Consider the following 18836-nt stretch of genomic DNA (forward strand, 5'->3'; position numbering starts at 1 on the left):
TCAGAGAGATTCAGGGTCATTTAACTAGTGCAAGTGAAAACACACCCCAGTTATTTTGGTTTCAAAGTTCATGCTCTTTTCAGCAAACCATGATGCTGAGCCCCTCTCTTTGGGAGACTTGTGATCTAAAATAGGAGAGAAACTGTGCACTTCATTGTTATAGACCGTGGTAAAAGCCCCAAGGATGGTGAAAAATATTTTTACATATGAGGCCTTTTTTGACAAGAGGATTCAGGACGAGTTTCATTGTGAAGTAGTTTGAGCTAGGTGTTGAAGAAAGGTGTAATTTTAACAGGTGGAGATGCTGTGGGGGTAGAGAGGTAGGGACCAAAGAGCACTTTGGATGGAGGGGGAAACTTCAAGGCAAGTTTAGGAAAACAGCTAGGAATCCAAACTCATCTGAACATTGTGACTGTCTAGGGTTTTAGCAGAGATAAGGCTAGATTATGGAGAAACTTAGACGTTAGGATTAGGAATCGGGCTTCTCACTGCTATGGCCTCTCCCATTGCAGAGCACAGGCTCCGGACGCGCAGGCTCAGCGGCCATGGCTCACGGGCCCAGCCGCTCCGCGGCATGTGGGATCTTCCCAGACCGGGGCATGAACCCGTGTCTCCTGCATCGGCAGGCGGACTCTCAACCACTGTGCCACCAGGGAAACCCAATATCTTTGTATGAGGATACAAAGGAAGCAGTGGATATGAGGGATGTCTTGAGCCATTTCTAAGACTTGGAAACTTGTAAGTGTGGGAGGAGTAGAAGGATGGCTTTGATAGTGAGAAGTGAGAAGAATAACAAAACTTGGAAAGCTGGGAGAAGGAGCTTGTTTTTGTAGGAAAGGTGGTGGGTTCCATCTTGGATATAAAGTGCTGAGGGGATAAATGGAAACATGGAGCAGGTGATTGGAAATATGGCCTTGATCTTGACAAGAGAGATGGTTGGGAATTGTCACGTACAGCTGAATAGAGAGCCACAGAAGAGCTCAGATCTCTGAGGGAGTGTGGATAGTGGACGATGCCCAAAGCAGAATCCGGAGGACTTAGGTCCTCAAGAACCAGGAGAGGGACAGGGATAAGCAAATGGAGTGGGAGGAGTAGGTGGAATGTCAGGATGGGTGTTGCATCACAGGAGTCGAGAGGAAGAGCTGTTCGCAGTGGAAGGACCGGCCAGCGGTGTAGCACGCCACAGGAGGTGGAGAATAATTCACCAGGGGCCACTGGATGTGGCGATCTCACCACCGTGTTGCATGTCCCCTGAGAGGGCTGTATACGGTGGGGTGAGTCAGTGGAGACAGAAGGCTGGGGACCATTCTCATGAAGAGTTTGATACAGAAAGGAAAGAGAAGAGAGGACAGTAGCTTGAAATTTTTTTTTGAAGTTGACTAATTCTTCAGTGCCTAAATACCACACGTGACTTCGCGCGTCAGGATGTCTCCTGATTTCTCCCCTCCCCACCACAGTGGGTGGAAAGAGGAACATCATCTAGATCTGGATTTCAGGATTCATTCTTTGGTCTGTTGCTTGTGTCTGACTTGACGATGCCTTCGGCTCTGCCGGTGGCCTCTCCTGGCAACCTGTGAGGTGGGACACAAATGTGAGCAGTTGGGCGACTGCTCAAAGCCGTGTGGCTCCCCTACGTTTGGAACACGTACTAGTTCCCATCTCAGTCTCCACTCAGCGGGAAGAAATCAGTCCCTGACTTTGAAATTTCAGAGGTTATACATTTGCAGAATATGAAATCAGCGTATCAATGATTTTTGTCTCACCTCACAGGATTCCTTTAACCTCTACTAGAGAATGGGCACACCAGGTTGTGAAAATTTAGTCTCTCCAGGGTTTTTTCTAGAAAAACGTAAGTATGCCCAAACCCCAAAGGAATGGAATATTTTACATCAGTGCTTTCTGTGATAATAAACAAAAACAACACACACAACAGCAAGCAAGCCAGACAAACTCTAGAGTTTCAGATGGAAATGATCTCATCAGTCTGAACCAAGGGCATGTTCTAACTCTTATTTCCTTTCACACCTCCATCTGTGGCTTCTACAACAGAATCAGCATGGTCTCAAATGAGTTATGAGATGGATGTAAGAAGAGGTAACTTGGATTAATATTTTTCCCGCCGTGGAATTCACTTCCTCGCTCTCATATTTAAACAGCTGTGTGATACGTAAATGGCCCTGAGCTATGTTTCTCCAGAGCTCTTTAGAGATTTAGAGGTGTTATAGTACTCTTTCACATTTTTATAGAACTTTAGTTGTTGAAATGTTTAGATAGCCATTAATCTCATTTGGCCTCACAACAATCTGTGTGATAGGCAGTGCAAGTATGATCATTAAGCCCATTATGGAAGATAAAGGAACTGAGATTCCGAGTGGTTCATTAACTAACCCACGATCACACAGGTTGTGAGCAGCAGATTCAAGACTGAAGGTCAATTTTCCCAGCTCCAAATTCATTACTTTTTCTTTTTTAAAAAATTAATTAATTAATTAATTAATTTTTGGCTGCGTTGGGTCTTCGTCGCTATGTACGGGCTTTCTCTAGTTGCGGCGAGCCGGGGCTACTCTTTGTCGTGGTGCGTGAGCTTCTCACTGTGGTGGCTTTTCTTTGTTGCGGAGCATGAGCTCTAAGCACGCGGGCTCAGTAGTTGTGGCTCGCAGGCTCTAGAGTGCAGGCTCAGTAGTTGTGATGCGTGGGCTTAGTTGCTCCGTGGCATGTGGGATCTTCCCGGATCTGGGCTTGAACTTGTGTCCCCTGCATTGGCAGGCGGATTCTTAACCACTGCACTGCCAGGAAAGTCCCTCATTATTTTTTCCATTATGCTTTGGGTGGCATTTTTGACATTAGCATTTTCTTTCATTCTTAAGCACTTCAGCGTATAAGCTTTGTAAAACTTCATGGTTTCTGGTAGTACATTGATTGTGGAGGGCAAGGAGCAAGAAACCACAGACTTTAAATGACAGTTACTCTTATTGGAGGTTTGGCCTTTATTGAATGGAGGTCTTTTGTTAAGGGAAGGTATATATTGATATAAGAGGCTTGCCAGTCTTTCAAAAAATGGAAACTTCTGGGCTCCGTGGGGATGGCTAATGATGATGACTATGGAGGAGTTTGCAAATGTGAAGTACTTTATAAATCCTGGAGTAGTGGCAGTGGACTGTGTACTGGGGAGAGATTTTGCATCTGATATTCTTTGGGCACTGCTGCTTTTGGCACACTCTGGTTTTATAAATAAGCCTGTTTTGCTTCTCTTTTAGAAATGGTCTGTTGTCTAGCTTCATGGTGATTTTCTGTATGTGTGAACTTGTGCTTTACTTAAATTAAACACTTGTGCTACCGCAAAACTGAATTTAGTAACGTTGCCAATATCTTAGCTCTCAGTAGTCTTTAAATATTCTTAACCCTGGGAGCTGGCCCAAGCAATAGCTTATTCTTTTTCCTGTACCACTCAGCATATAAATCCCGAATTACTGCCGACCAAAGGTACGTAAGGTACAAATCAATGAGCGTTTTGTTTCTTTATGTTAGGGAATGAGATAGTGAGTGAAAGAAAACCCCTGGATGAGGGCTTAAAAATATTGTCAAAATAAGCTCAAAATGGATTAAGACCTAAATGTAAGGCCAGACACTATCAAACTCTTAGAGGAAAACATAGGCAGAACACTCTATGACATAAATCACAGCAAGATCCTTTTGGACCCACCTCCTAGAGAAATGGAAATAAAAACAAAAATAAACACATGGGACCTAATGAAACTTAAAAGCTTTTGCACAACAAAGGAAACCATAAACAAGACCAAAAGACAACCCTCAGAATGGGAGAAAATATTTGCAAATGAAGCAACTGACAAAGGATTAATCTCCAAAATTTATAAGCAGCTCATGCAGCCCAATAACAAAAAAACAAACAACCCAATCCAAAAATGGGCAGAAGACCTAAATAGACATTTCTCCAAAGAAGACATACAGACTGCCAACAAACACATGAAAGAATGCTCAACATCATTAATCATTAGAGAAATGCAAATCAAAACTACAATGAGATATCATCTCACACCAGTCAGAATGGCCATCATCAAGAAATCTAGAAACAATAAATGCTGGAGAGGGTGTGGAGAAAAGGGCACACTCTTGCACTGCTGGTGGGAATGTGAATGGGTACAGCCACTATGGAGAACAGTATGGAGGTTCCTTAAAAAACTAAAAATAGAACTACCATATGACCCAGCAATCCCACTACTAGGCATATACCCTGAGAAAACCATAATTCAAAAAGAGTCATGTACCACAATGTTCATTGCAGCTCTATTTACAATAGCCCGAGATGGAAACAACCTAAGTGTCCATCATCGGATGAATGGATAAAGAAGATGTGGCACCTATATACAATGGAATATTACTCAGCCATAAAAAGAAATGAAGTTGAGCTATTTGTAATGAGGTGGATGGACCTAGAATCTGTCATACAGAGTGAAGTAAGTCAGAAAGAGAAAGACAAATACCGTATGCTAACACATATATATGGAATTTAAGAAAAAAAATATGTCATGAAGAACCTAGGGGTAAAACAGGAATAAAGACACAGACCTACTTGAGAATGGACCTGAGGATATGGGGAGGGGGAAGGGTAAGCTGTGACAAAGCGAGAGAGAGGCATGGACATATATACACTACCAAACGTAAGGTAGATAGCTAGTGGGAAGCAGCCGCATAGCACAGGGAGATCAGCTCGGTGCTTTGTGACCACCTGGAGGGGTGGGATAGGGAGGGTGGGAGGGAGGGAGACGCAAGAGGGAAGGGATATGGGAACAGATGTATATGTATAACTGATTCACTTTGTTATAAAGCAGAAACTAACACACCATTGTGAAGCAGTTATACTCCAATAAAGTTGTAAAAAAAATATTGTCAGTGTTCTGTGGATTAATGGAGCTGAGGCTGCTATTTTATTCATTTGTTGACCACCATGTCTTTACTCTGCACTGAAAGGGTTTTTTTAACAGCTATATTGAGGTATAATTCACATATCAATGATTCACCCATTTATTTTTTAATTCTATTTTTTTGTGGAGAACAAGTGGTTTACCTTATTTTTTTTAATTGAAGTAAAATTGGCTTGCAATATTAGTTTCAAGTGTACAACATAGTGATTCTGTATTTTTGTACATTATGAAATGCTCACCATTGTATGCCTAGTTACTATCTGAAATCATATAAGGTTATTTCAATATTATTATTATTATTATTATTTTTGCAGTACGCAGGCCTCTCACTGTTGTGGCCTCTCCCATTGTGGAGCACAGGCTCTGGACACGCATGCTCAGCGGCCATGGCTCACGGGCCCAGCCGCTCCGCGGCATGTGGGATCTTCCCAGACCGGGGCACGAAACCTTGTCCCCTGCATCGTCAGGCGGACTCTCAACCACTGCATCACCAGGGAAGCCCTAACTGGAAGATTTATACTTCTTAATCCCCTTCACTTATTTCACCTAGTCCTCCCCACCCCGCTCCCCTCTGGCGAACACCAGTTTTTTCTCTTTATCTATGAGTCTGTTTCTGTCTTATTTTGTTTGTTCATTTGTTTTGTTTGTTTAGATTCCACATACAAGTGAAATCATATGGCATTTTTTTTTTACTTATTTCACTTAGCATAATACCCTCTAGGTCCAGCCAAGTTGTCACAAATGGCAAGATTTCTTTCTTTTTTATGGCTGAGTAATATTCCATTATATTTTGTGTATATATATGTATATATATACATGTGTATATATACATTATATATATGTATACACACACACACACACACATATATATGTATATTGATGGGCACTTAGGTTGCTCCCATAGTTTGGCTGTTGTAAATAATGCTATAATGAATGTTGGGGTGCACATATCTTTCTGAATTAGTGTTTTCATTTTCTTTGGATAAATACCCAGAAGTAGAATTTCTGGATCATACGGTAGTTTTATTTTTAGGAACCTGCATACTGTTTTCCACAGTGGCTGTGCCAGTTTACATTCCCAGAAACAGTGTACAAGGGTTCCCTTTTCTCCACATCCTTGCTAACATTTGTTATTTGTTGTCTTTTTGATAGTAGCTATCTGACAGGTGTGAGTTGTATCTCACGGGGGTTTGATTTGCATTTCCTTGATGATTAGTGAGGTAGAGCATCTTTTCATGTGCCTCTTGGCCATCTGTATGTCTTCTTTGGAAAAATTTCTGTTCAGTTCCTCTGTCTATTTCTTAATCGGATTTTTTTTTGATATTGAGTTGTATGAGTTCTTTATGTAGTTTGGATATTAACCCCTTGTTCTGTAATAGGCATGGGGAGGGCATGCAGCCATTAGCACGAGACCCATAGCATCCATGGTCAGCCTTGCAGTGGCCCTCATGGCAGAAAGTTCAGTGAGAGGCAGATCAGGGCCTTCTCCCCGGGGGCCTCCAGTCCCTCCAGCCTCGGGGCCAGCGGGTGAGGTGGGGGGCTCGGGGACAGGCTGGGGGCTGTGTCCTGCAGGGCTCCAGAGCTCTTACCAAGGCCTCCCACTGGCCGGGCCCAGGCCTTGAAGAAGCAGCGAACCTCTCCCACATCCCTTCCTCTGTGACCTAATGCCTGCAGCAGTCTGCATGGGTCACAGTCCATGGAGGTCTCAGCAACTGGAGTATATGGACACTGCCATTAAGGTAACATCTTCAACCAGCTTCAGTCTGTCCTTTCAAGTTTCAAAAATTAGTCCAGCTTAGATTAGTTGTCTCCCCCCTAGGAGGTGGCCAGAGGTCAGGGTTAAGGTGTAAGGACACTGCACATCATTACTTCAGGTCCACCCCTGTGGCTGGGGCTATTCTCAAAGAAGGGCAGCTGTTGTGAGCTGGGAATTCACCTGATGGGTATTTGCTACAACGTTTATTCCTATTGATCCTATACAAATGGTTATCTCCAGTTTAAATGAAAAGCCTGAGGGTTGGCTGGATCCTGGGTGCCTGGCTCCCTCAGTAATGATGGCTGGGGAGGGTCTTGTGGACCTGGCCCTGAGGGCGCCGCCAGCTGAGATCTGCCTCCTCAGCCAGGCCTGGGCACTGGTGGGAGGGCCCAGACTGGGTACTGGATGAACACTCCCAGGCCAGGGTATCCAGCTGCTCAGGGATCCCCTCCTCTTAGCCAGGGCCTAAACCTCAGTGGGTGAAATTTGAGTCTTGGGACCTTGCCCTTTTTTGTCAGAACAAAGAATAACATGTGTTTTGGCGGAGGGTTACAGGAACATTGTGACCAACACGTGACCTGACCTCAAGAACAAAGGATCTGACACCAAGAAGTTTGCAACAACTAACCACATCCCTCCCTCACCTTCCCTATAAAAGGGCTTTGCTGAAAGCTTTCGGGGAGTTCGGGGGCTTTTAAGGCATGAGCCACCCATATCCTTGCATAACCCTGCAATAAACCTTTCTCTGCTCCAAACTCTGACGTTTTGGTATTGTTTGACCTCACTGTGTGTCGGGCACATGGACTTGCGTTAGGTAACAGTTGGACATACCATTTGCATATATCTTCTCCCATTCAGTAGGTTGTCTTTTCGTTTTGCTGATAGTTTCCTTCACTGTGCAAAAGCTTTTTTAGTTTTATGTAGTCCCATTTGTTTATTTTTGCTTCTGTTTCCCTTGTCTGAGGATTCAGATCCAAAAAATATTGCTAAGACCAATGTCAAAGAGCATACTGCCTATGTTTTCTTCTAGGAGTTTTATGGTTTCAGATCTTACATATAAGTCTTTAATCCATTTTGAGTTTATTTTTGTATGTGGGGTAGGAAAGTGATCTAATTTCATTCTTTTGCATGTAGCTGTCCAGTTTTCCCACCACCATTTATTTAAGGGGCTTTTTCCATTCTGTAGTCTCACCTCCTTTGTCATAGATTAATTGACCATGTAAGTGTGGGTTTATTTCTGGGATTTCTGTTCTGTTCCACTGATCTGTGTGTCTGTTTTTGTGCCAGTACCATACTGTTTTGATTACTGTAGCTTTGTAGTATAGTTTGAAGCCAGGAAGCATGATACCTCCATCTTTGCTCTTCTTTCTCAAGTTTGCTTTTGCTATTCAGGGTCTGTTGTGGTTCCATACAAATTTTAGGATTATTTTTTCTAGTTCTGTGAAAAATGCCATGGATATTTTGATAAGAATTGCATTGAATCTGTAGATTGCTTTGGGTAGTATGGACATTTTAACAATATTAATTCTTCCAATTCATGAGCATGGTGTAGCTTTTCATTTATTTGTGTCATCTTTAATTTCTTTCCTCTATGTCTTACAGTTTTCAGAGTACAGGTGTTTCACCTCCCTGGTTAAATTTATTCCTAGGCATTTCCTTTTGATGCAATTGTAACATGTGTTTTGTGAATTACACATCCTTGTTTTTTATCAGATTTTCATGGAAGTGTTCACTCTTCTCGTATTCATTTGTTAAGTGCCCTCCCACCCAAATGCATACCCATTCACATGTTTAACACCCTGGCAGCAAAGTGTTATCAGCAGAACATAAATAAGAACTCACAGGGTTAGGAAAATGTTGAGCCATGTTCAAATTTTCCTGACTCCAAAACTCAGCCATTAAATTTATTCCTAGGCATTTCCTTTTGATGCAATTGTAAATGGGGTGGTTTTTAAAATTTCTCTTTCTGATAGTTCATTATGAGTGTGTAGAAATGCTACAGATTTCTGTATATTAATTTTGTATCCTGCAACTTTACTGAACAATTTACCCATTTAAAGTATACAATTTAATGACTTGGGGTATATTATTACTTTTTGAAAATTGTGGTAAAATGTATATAACATAAAAGTTGCCTTTTTAACTTTTTAATGTACAATTCAGTGGCATTAATCCATTACCTTCATAATTTCGTGCAAACGTCACCACTATTTTCAAAAGTTTTTCATCACCCCAAACAGAAACTCTCATTAAACAATAACTCCACCAGAAAGGATTTCTGACTATGCTTTGGTAACTCCCTTCAGCTGTATGTAAGCCTTTTGAGGAGGATTTTGTTTAGTTTCTTCTTTTGGAGGAAGTTTATTCTTTTAGGGGAAGGTCCATGTAGTCATGCCACAGGCTGGTTCCCCTCAGGAAGCAGCCTCTGTGATGACTGTGTAGGCCATTGTTAGGGAATCTCTCAGGGTCAGCACTTGGGGGGAGGGGGAGGAGGCAGAATTGGGCAGAAGGAGACGATGGGCTTCACTGCAGTCATAAGGCCTCCTACCCAGTGGGAATTCTGGAACTGGGATTTTCTGAGGTAGGGCAACAAGGATGGGTCTTTTTTTTTGTTTTTGGCCGCGCTGCACAGCATGCGGGATCTTAGTTCCCCGACCAGGGATAGAACCCTTGCCCCCTGCAGTGGAAGCACAGAGTCTTAAGCACTGGACCACCAGGGAAGTCCCAAGGATGGGTCTTTGTACCTTCATATCCTCCAGTCGTAGGTGGCGGCAGGCCCAAGAAGGGAAACGAGCTTAAATTAGTGAACTCTTCTCACCCAAGGGCAATTTGAGAGAGGGCTGACAGCCGAGGGCTGTGAGCCAGCAGCATTCCCAGCAGCTGGGGGATGGAATCTTCGGTCAGTGGTTCCAAACGCTGCTGCCCACTGAATCACCTGGGCATCCTCAGAAATGCTATGCCTGCTTAAACTGATGTGGGGTGAGAAGCGGGTGTCAGGAGTTTGAAATGAACAGAGGTTTGGGAATGCCGGCTCTTAGTCCTGAAGAGGCGTAAGCATGGTCTGCACCGCTGTGGGAAATGGCTGAGTTTTGGAGTCAGGAAAATTTGAACATGGCTCAACATTTTCCTAACCCTGTGAGTTCTTATTTATGTTCTGCTGATAACACTTTGCTGCCAGGGTGTTAAACATGTGAATAGGTGTGCATTTGGGTGGGAGGACACTTAACAAATGAATATGAAAAGAGTGAACACTTCCGTGAAGATTTGGTAAAAAACAAGGATGTGTAATTCACAAAGAAGAAGTTTAAATGATCTTTAAACATTTTAAAGTGTATTGTCTTAACATATTATCGTTCATGTCTGAAGAAATGAAAATTAAGACTGTATGTGCTTATAGTACTCAGTGATGGTGAAGGTGGTAGCCGGAGACATTTCTGTACTCTTGGTGTGGGTATACATTGGTATAACATTTATGGTGGGACATGCAGCAATATGCATAGAAGTTCTTTTAAACTGAATGTCTTCGGCTTCCCTGGTGGTGCAGTGGTTAAGAATCTGACTGTCAGTGCAGAGGACATGGGTTTGAGCCCTCGTCTGGGAAGATCCCACATGCTGTGGAGCAACTAAGCCCATGTGCCACAACTACTGAGCCTGCGCTCTAGAGCCCATGAGCCACAACTACTGAGCCCACATGCCACAACTATGGAAGCCTGCGTGCCTAGAGCCTGTGCTTTGCAACAAGAGAAGCCACCGCAATGAGAAGCCGGAGCACCGCAACGAAGAGTAGCCCCCGCTCGCCGCAACTAGAGAAAGCCCTCACTCAGCAACGAAGACCCAACACAGCCAAAAAAAAAAAAAAAAAAAAAAAAGTGAATGTCTTTTGACATAACAAACCTAAGTCTGGAAGTTTATCCTGACGAAGTAACCAGTAAGTGTGCAAAGACGTGTGCATAAAGGTATCAATGCTGAGGCCTGTTGACAATGATGGAAGATTGGGAGCAGCATAAATGTTCATCAGTAGGGACTGGTTAAATAAGTTATGGTACATACCTATTCTGGAACTATATAGTCATTACAAATACTGTAGATGTGCATGTGTTCACAGAAGAAGGTAGCTACCATGTACTTTTAAGTGAGAGAAGCACTTAACAAAACAGCATGAGCCTATTTTTGCATTAAAATCATATTTGCATTGACTATGCCTGTAAGAAGAATACTAGATGTTAACAGTAAAGTGTTTTTCCCCCTGAGTAAAAGAAGTACAGGTGAATTTTACTTTCCCTCATACCTCTCCATAATATTTAGACTTTAGAATGCATTACCCATAAGTGAATTTAATATTTGTGTGTTAATTTTATATTCATGAAAAACATGGAGCCATTTCCAAAAATGACATATTTCCAAAATTACACACACATATACATACGCACATGCATATATATATACATACATATATGTGTGTGTGGTATGTGTATATCTCTCTACCTATCTATCCAGCAGTCTACAAGGGTATACTCTATAATCCAGTTAGTGGTTATCCCTAGAATTTAAGGTCATGGGTGACTTTTACTTTCTTTCTTATGCTTATTTACAGATTTTTATAAAAAGATTGTATCACTTATAATAAGAAATGAAAAATTAGCTTTTATACTCCAGTGTGCTTGCTTAACCTAGTTTTCCACCCACTCTTTAAACTGTGCTTTGCATCTGTTTCATGTGGAGGTCCTTTGGTTAGCATTTCTTTCTCCATCTCCATCTTTCTTCTTGCCTTCTTATTTAAATAATCACTATTATGTGTTGAAGAGTTGTGTGCTTTACCAAATTAGGGGCATTTATTCTGACTTTGACATTTGTTATCAAACAGTGTATTTTCGCTTTATTCGTCTATCTGTCATTTTTCCCCCTTAAGTTTGACCTTTACATGAGACATTTCCAAGCATAGCGTTTGACATCTACCATTCTGCTTTTTTTTTTTTTTTTTTTTTTTGCGGTACGCGGGCCTCTCACTGTTGTGGCCTCTCCCGTTGCTGAGCACAGGCTCCGGATGTGCAGGCTCAGCGGCCATGGCTCGTGGGCCCGGCCGCTTCGCGGCATGTGGGATCTTCCCAGACCGGGACACGAACCCCTGTCCCCTGCATCGGCAGGCGGACTCTCAACCACTGCGCCACCAGGGAAGCCCTACCATTATGCTTTAGATTCATCTATTAAATGGTAATGTGTCCTCCAGAAACACTGATATTAAATTAAGTCGTTCCAGAGTTGCTCTTAGGAAGAGCTTTGGGGTTATTGAATTTACCAGGCAGGTAGGATATGCAAAAAGAGAAATGCATGGGAAGCTTCCGGCAGGCCGAGGCTCTTCCATGTGTCTGACAAATCTCATTCATCCCTTTAGGGCCCTAAATTACATACACATCATCTCCTCTGTCACACCAACTTGACTCCTCAGGGTAAGCTGGTGATAACTTCTCCCATGTGTTTTTTATGGCCCTTATTAAATTTTATTGTAAATAAAATTTGTTGTTGATGGCTATCATTCCATTAGACTTCCAGGTAGGAAACGTGGTAGCCATCCACCAAGATGGCCCCCAGTGATCCTCACTTCCTGGTATTCATGCCTTTGAAAATAGATTACTACAGAAGTGATGGTTTGTCATGTCCAAGATTAGGTTATAAGTGACTAAGGTTTCCATGTTGGGCTCTTTCTCTTGGACCACTCATTCTATGGAAAGCCAGCTGCCGGGCTGGGAAATAGGCAATGCATGGAGAGAGACTCCGTCACGTGGCAGCAGCTAATAAAAAACGGCGGCTGGCAACAACCATGTGAGTGAGTTTAGAAGCAGATCTTCCCCTTGTTGAGCCTTCAGCTGTTACAGACTCTGCCCATCAGCTTGATTGCAATTCACAGGAAACCCTGAGCTGAAACCAATCCGTCTAAATTTAGGCTCCCAATTTCTGACCCTCAGAACGCATGTGAGACAATACACGCTTATTGTTTTAATCAGGATGGCTTATTACACAGCAATGGGTAACTAATAAGATTTTGGTAGTAGAAGTGGGGTGCTGACATAACGAAACACCAAAATGTGGTAGTGGCCTTGAATCTTGGCAGTGTGCAGTGGAAAGAGCTATAAGGACTTTGAGGAACAGGTTAATAAAAGCTTAATGCACCTTGAATACACTGTCTATAGAAGTTTGGACTTTCAGGAGGCTGCCAGTGAAGGCTTACAGGAAAATAATACTGGGAACTGGGAAAGGGAGAGTCTGTTATGTGGTGGCCAAATATTTAGCAATACGGTGCCTGCAGTAATGTGGAAAATAAAAAATGTACCTAATGAACTAGGTGATACAGTTAAGGAGATTTCTAACCGAGGTGCTGAAAGTGCCTTCAGTTTTTTTCCTTTTGCTTGTAGTAAAATTGCAGGAAGAGAGAAGCTGAAGGCAGAAGCAGTCAGCAAAAAAGAACCAGGACTAGCTGTTTTTGAAGATTTGCAGCAAGAAATGGCTTCTAAGCAAAGATCAAATTTGGGCCACTTTTAGGAAAACAAGCTCCAAATGTGAAGCCAAGGGTGTGACTGTAAACTCTTTTCTTAAGATCTCACAAAATCAAAGATGGTGTCTCAGAGTACCAAGCAGCCAGCCAAAAAGCGCTCTAACGAGATTAAGGGTTTGTCTTCACAGATCCACTTGATCAAACAAGAGCACTTCTTGGAGGCTCAAGGACATGGTACCCCAGCAAAAGCCCAGGGTGAGGAAGGACCAAATGCACAGGGATTGGTGGGTGGGGCTTTGGTGTAATGGAATGAATCCTAAAAGGAGTCACAGAAGACCTTCAGAGTTTTGAAGAGTCGTACTTGGAGTGGCGCCATCAGCTTGAAATGAAAGGAACGTAGAACAAAATGAAGAGAGGTCTTTGGACCCCTAGGTATCAACAAGTAGGAGGCAAGCTGAGGAAACTATTCCTCTGCAAACACGTTTTACCCTTCATGAAAATGGAAAGATGATGGAGAGGCCAAACCCAGGAGCCCGGAGGGTGGCGTTAGGGTCACAGAGAACTATTCTCAGACCTCACCTCTAGACCAAATCAAGGAACATCTGCTCGGCAGGATTTTAGAATTGCTACCCCTACGTGCTCCTCATCACCCCCTTTGTGAGCAGCAGTGTTTATAGCAGTTATCCTCTGCTTGTCCCACTGTTGTGTGTTGAGTGTGTGTCGCTTGAGTGACAGGTGTCTACAGATTGAGAGGCGCCGTACATCAGGGACTATACCGAAGAAGTCTCATCTGTACTTCGACATGATCTAGATGACAAGCGTCTAGACGTGGAACTGATGCTGTGATGGGATGAGACTTTTAGGGACCATGGGAAGGGTTAGTGTATGTTGCATGTAGGGGGGATTTGAACCATTGGGGGCCAGAGGGTCGGCTGTGGTAGGCACCCTCCAGGACAGCCCCCCCATGACCCCTGACTCATGGCATCCCCTCCTCTTCCCACATTGTCCTGGAGTTGGTCTTTGTGACCAGCAGTGGAAGTGATGGTATGTCACTTTGAGATTAGTGTATTAGAGACTGTGGCTTCCATCTGGGGCATGTTCTTGATCTCTTACTCTCTTGGATGACTTGCCGTGGGGGAATGCCAGCTGCCATATGTTGAGGATGTGCAGGCAGCCACGTGGAGAGCCCTGCACAGGGAAGAACTTCCAGCCTGTAGCTGTGTGCGAGAGCTTTCTCATGAGCATACCTCTAGCTCTAGTCAGGGCTTCAGATGATGGAGCCCCAGCTGACACCTTGACTCCAACCTCATGGGACACTGCATAGAAAAGAATTCACATAGCAGGCCCGAAACTGCCATCCTTAGAAAGTCCTGCTTGCAAGATTGGCTCTTGGCTGGCATCTGGGAGCTTGGATTTAGGGAGGGTTCTCACCATTCTCTAACTGATGGTGAGAGTGGTTGACTGTCCCTAAACTGTGCAAGCAGTATTTTTATCATGAACACCTGCTTCTATCTGGAAGTCTGGAATTTTGGTATGTGCTAGACAGAGGGTGGGTATGTGAACAGCCACCAATAAAAACCTCGGGCACTGAGTCTCTGATGAGTTTCCCTGGTAGAGAACATTTCACAAATTGTAGTCACAGTACGATGCTGGGGAATTAAGCCTGTCCTGTGTGACTTGGTAGGGAGAGGACTCTTGGCAGCTCGTGCCTGGTTTCCTATGGACTTCACTCCAAGCACCCTTTGCTGATTTTGCTGTAATAAATCAGAGCCATAAGTAATACCATATGTGAGTCCTGTGCATCATTCTAGTGGTCACTGACCCCGGAGGACCCCCAACACAGAGACCCTGAGCCAGAGCCACCTCCTCTGAAACTGTGAGATAACAGTTGTCTTGTTATTTTAAGCCACTGAGTTTTAGAGTAGTTTTAATCCACACAGCCGTAGATAAACTAATACAGGAAGCCAGTCATTTCTCTCTCCCCAGCATTTAGCTTAGTGTCTGGAACATAGGTGTTAAAGAAATATTTGTGGAGTGAATTGATATTTCTACCTTTGAAGAATTTTATAGCCCATCTGGCTGCTTTGCGGGAAATCGCGATCCTGGGTCGGTATAAGGAAGCATGCTTCCCTTCCTGTTCCTTTGTCTGGAAGAACCAGTCCCAGAGGCAGCCGCCTGCCTTACAGTTGTCACTTCTGCCCTCTTCCTTTCTTGATGAGGTCCACATGTATGAGAAGTAGTGTGTGGCCATCACACCATGCTTTGTCTCTGTTCCTCACTTCTTAGGTCCCCTGATTTTTTTTTTCTCTCTCGTATGCCTTGGTGATGATAACTATTCTTACCATTGAAATAAAACCTTCCTTCTGAAAAATTAATTAACAGATGTTTCAGGGCCTTATAAGATACTAACATTTCTCTACTGAGCCTTGCCTCTTTATCATATTATTGCCTCCATAGAAGTTGAGACGAACTTTTCTTGTTCCACATTGTCCCCTCCTCTGCACAGTATCTCAAAATAGACTTATATACGAAGATAGAAACCATAGCTTTGATGTGGGAGAAAAACCTAAAATATATACTAGAAGTAGACTTCCTTGAGGAGTTATTTACAGTTTCTTAGAGAAGTATTTTAATCAAAGGGTGTGTCTGTTCTCGTGTGTGGGTATGTGTGCGTGCACACACACACACAACCGTATTGATTCCTGTGGTAGCTATCAGAACGTTTCCTTCTCTTCAAATCTCCTTCAGTCTTACCAGATGACCTTGATTCCTGTTTTCCTGATAACTTCAAGGTGATCTAATAGGATCTCTCTCATTTGATCTCCTTTCCACCTAATTAGAAAACTTTCCTCCTCTTTTATCAAAAACTCGTCAATCCTTCTTTCAAAAGGTCCCCTCTCCAGCCCGTCCTCCCTCTTCTTGAACGTGTCATCTGTTTTTCTGCTTTTCATGCCTGCATTTCTTCCTCTTTCTACCGGTTTCTATAAGGATGCTCAGATTTTTCCAACACTAAATAGAACAGCCGTCCTTTTCCTTAGACTTGCTTTCTCTCGGAGCTGGACTTCTGTGCGTTTCCTTGACTCTCCCGCCACGCTTACGATCAGTCCCTTGTGCTGGCAGCCTTCAACTTCCTCATCACCCATCCCCTGCGTCCCACTTAAAACACTTTCCATTCTGAAATGCCCTCCAAGGTATTTTAGTGACCAAGTCTGTTAACCCTCCACCCCCCCACCCCACGCAGATTGTTGACCTTTCTAAAGTTATTTTTTTTATTGCTTTACAGTTGTCAGCTTCTCCCATCTTCCTTTTTGGATGAGGTCCATGTGTATAAGAATTAGTGTGTGGCCATCAGGTTTTACCTCCATCTTTTTTGTCTCAGAGGCAGTTTTGTGAGTGGTAAAGAGCTTGGACCACAATTTGAATTGTGACTCAACCATTTACCAGCTGTGTGACTTTGGGCAGGTTTGTGAACCTGGGAATCTCTCCTTTACCCTCATCTGTAAATTGAGGATAAAAGTAATACCCACATGGCTGTATCGTTGTGAAGATTAAATGAATTAGTACGTGGGAAATACTTAACAGTGCCTGGCATAGAGTAAGCAAACAAGAAACTTTAGCCTTTATTGCTAGTCGAGTCCCTTGTCGAGTAAGCGAGGTTAATCATCAAATAGCTCCTGTAAAATGAAGCGTGGATACGTTCTTCAGTAAGATGAATTATGTATTAAAGACCCTGTTTTACCAGTTTAAATGGCCAGGAGCCATGAACACGGCAATCTCAATGTGTGGGAGTTTATAGGGATAGTGTGTCATCTTGCACATTTAAAAGGTGAGTCGGAGCCCTTTTGTAGGCAGATTCCTACAACGACAAATGAGGGGAGAATTAAAGCCTTCTTAGAAGAAATTTGTCACTGGTTTTGTGAACAGCATACTTAATTTACCCCACACTTGATGAGGGCAGGGACGCGGCTGTTTCAGGTCACCGTTTGTATACCAGTCCTGCAGTCGGCCATGGTAGGCACTCAATAAATACTCATGAACTAAATACACATTTGTGAACAAACATGGCTATGCTTTGTTGAATGTAAGTTGTACACATAATGCAGGCTTTGTGTGATGAAATGACGATGGACAAGGGAACTCTTGTCCACAGAGTGGGATGGGGGCTTGCAGGCTTTTCTTCTGATTTTTACTGGACTTGAGGGTGAGCAGCTTCAGAAACGATGCAGGCAACGTTTGCTGCTTGGGCATGCCTCCCTCTAAGCCGATCAGGTTCTCTGATTCCTCTGCCATTCCCTCGTGGTGCCCTGTCCTTATTGCAGCTGCTGGATCTGATCTCACCGTGAAAATAGTGTTTCCTTTCTACTGACCCATGGGGTTCAGTGTTTGATTAACAAGTTTCCGAGTTTCTGAGCCAAACACCTTGGTAAATCTCCCCAGATGCTGCGAGGATCTGCAGTAATTTACAGCCACTGCATGAGCCCTGTGTTGAATGGCACGCTCTTTGTAAGGGTGTGGTGTCATTTTTAATGCTGGTTCCAACATCGCTCCTAGCTGTGCGGTATGTTGACTCCCATACTAGATGACATTGACAGTCAGGAGAGGAGTGACTTTAGTTGCCGCTGCTGAATTAAAGAAAAATCAGATTTACGGTATAAATGGATTTTGCTCTCTTCAAACTAGTGACCTTGGGATAGATGTAATCCTTCGATGCTTCCATTGATGTTGCTATTGCCCCAAACATTTCTGGAATCCTTTTTTTTTGCGGTACACGGGCCTCTCACTGTTGTGGCCTCTCCCGTTGCGGAGCACAGGCTCCGGACGCGCAGGCTCAGTGGCCATGGCTCACGGGCCCAGCCACTCTGCGGCATGTGGGATCTTCCCGGACCGGGGCACGAACCAGTGTCCCCTGCATCGGCAGGCGGACTCTCAACCACTGCGCCACCAGGGAAGCCCTGGAATCCTTCTTTTTAAGTTGTCTTCTGAGCCTGTGGCATATTCTTGGGAATATTTTCAAGTCTGACAAATATTCATTCTTTGTAGGAGGCTTTGATTTTTGGAAAACGGAAAGAGTCGCTGGCATTGAGTCCAGCAGCTGAGGTGGGTGATGGGGCCAGGGAGCACTGGTCCTGTCCAAGGCAACGTAGGATTTTAGACGTCTTTTCGTTATGTCATAAGACTGGTATGTTTTTTGTTCTGAACAGTGTTTCTTTTAAAAATAATGTTTCAAATTATAAACATATCAAGCCTATAGAACACTATGGGACTCTGTATGACAGACAGGTGTATTTCCAGCACTGATGTTTAAATGGATGCTAACTTTTTTTTTTCCCAAGCAAATTAGTTTGTGAAATGAAGACTATGGTGTGAGTTTAGGCTTAAACGATGCAGGTTAAACATTAACCAGCTCAGACCACAAACCAGATGTGAAGATGATCCCAGCTGTGCCTGGGTCAGTGTTGCACTGGAAGAAAGGAATCCAGGTGACTGAGTTTGCATTCTCTGGCTCAGCAGGGAGTTGTTTTTTTTTTTTAAGACTTGTATGCCTCCCAAACAAGCTGGGCATAAATTTAATTCTTCATTAAATTACGGGCAAAAAACTCAATTTTTACCTAATTTCCAAATTATATAGAAAATTTTAGATATTCAT

At 43.3% G+C, this 18836-nt stretch overlaps 1 protein-coding gene across 1 annotated transcript in view; it reads left to right on the forward strand.

Moving 5' to 3' along the window:
• The window catches only part of RGS6 (regulator of G protein signaling 6), a 581826-nt gene that overhangs the window by 64921 nt on the left and 498069 nt on the right, over positions 1-18836 (forward strand). The window lies entirely within an intron of this gene.

This window comes from Mesoplodon mirus, assembly GCF_964341445.2.
Source record: "Mesoplodon mirus genome assembly, chromosome: 4".
In the NCBI taxonomy this organism is placed as follows: domain Eukaryota; kingdom Metazoa; phylum Chordata; class Mammalia; order Artiodactyla; family Ziphiidae; genus Mesoplodon; species Mesoplodon mirus.